Below are 1,479 nucleotides of genomic sequence, written 5' to 3'. Positions count from 1 at the left end.
CTGTTTTTTTTTTTTTTTTTTTTTCCCCCCATCTACTTTCCCCTTTCTGTCTTCTTTTGGACTTATTGAACATTTTTATTGTTCCATTTTATTTTTTCTATTATGTTTTTAAATATATCTCTTTCTAAAGCTTTCATAGGAGCTCAGGTAGCATAGTGCCTAACGCACTTGACTGCTAACCAGAAGGCTGGCGGTTCAAACCTACCAGCCACTCCTCAGAAGGAAGATGGGGCAATCTACTTCCATAGTGATACTGCCTCGGAAACCCAAGGAGGGGTCACTATGAGTTGGGTCTGACTCAACGGCACATAACAACAACAACAACAATAAAGCTTTCATAGCGCTTACTCTAGGGATTACAATGCATGTACTTAATTTTTCAAATTTTACTTTAAATAAATATTTTACTACTTGCAATGGAATTTAGAAACCTTACCACCATTTTTTTTTATTATTATTATTCCAAGGGATAAATTAGAAACCTTACTATCATTTATGGATTCCTGGTGGTGCAACAGTTAAGTGCTTGGGTACTAACCAAAGGTTGGCAGTTTGAATCCACGCAGTGGCTCTGCAGGAGAAAGACCTAATGATCTGCTCCTGTGAAGATTACAGCTTAGAAAACCCTATGGCACAGTGCTAGTCTATCACATAGGGTCGCCCTGAGTCAAAAATCAACTCAACAGCACCAAACAACAACTACTACCATTTAAGTATCTTTTCTCTCCCCCTTTCATGTTGTGGTTATCTTTAATACAGTTTTATATACACTGAAAACCCCATCAAACAATGTTTTTGCCTTTCCACCATTAAACATATTAATAATGAAAGACTAGTCTATTTTCTGAGGTATTTGCTATGTCTATTGCTCTTTCTTCATACTTAATATTATAGATTTTCTCTGTTATCATTTCTCCTCTGTCTAAAATTCTTTTGGAACAAGTATGCTGTCAGTGAATTCTTTTGTCTTTAGTTGTCCTTTTCTGACAAATATTTTCACTGGTTATAGGATTCTGAGTTGAGTTTATTTTTTCTCTTTCAGCATTTAAAAAATATTGTTCTCCTTTCTATTTTATGGTTTCTGATGAGCAATCCATAGTCTTTTAATCATTTGTATTAGTAATAATTCAATCCATAATCATCTAATCATAGTCTTCTATTTATTCGTTTCCAGATAATACACAGTTTTCCTCTGATTCCTTTCATTATTTTTTACTTGTCTTTAGTTTTTAGCAGTTTAATTATCATGTGTCTTAAATTGGATCTCTTAGGGCTCATCCATTTTGAGATTTGCTGAACTTAAAACCTTACCAAATTAGGAAGTTTCAGCTGTTATTTCATATGGTTGTTATGTGCCGTCGAGTCAGACCCGATTCATAGCCACCCCTCCTTGGGTTTCCAAGGCAGTATCACTACGGAAGTAGATTGCCCAACCTTCCTTCTGAGGAGTGGCTGGTGGGTTTGAACCGCCAGCCTTCT

Source organism: Orycteropus afer, unplaced genomic scaffold (assembly GCF_000298275.1).
Source record: "Orycteropus afer afer isolate SDZICR_OR568_19922 unplaced genomic scaffold, OryAfe1.0 scaffold00343, whole genome shotgun sequence".
NCBI classification, from domain to species: Eukaryota; Metazoa; Chordata; class Mammalia; order Tubulidentata; family Orycteropodidae; genus Orycteropus; species Orycteropus afer.
Note: the sequence above shows the minus strand (reverse complement) of the source record.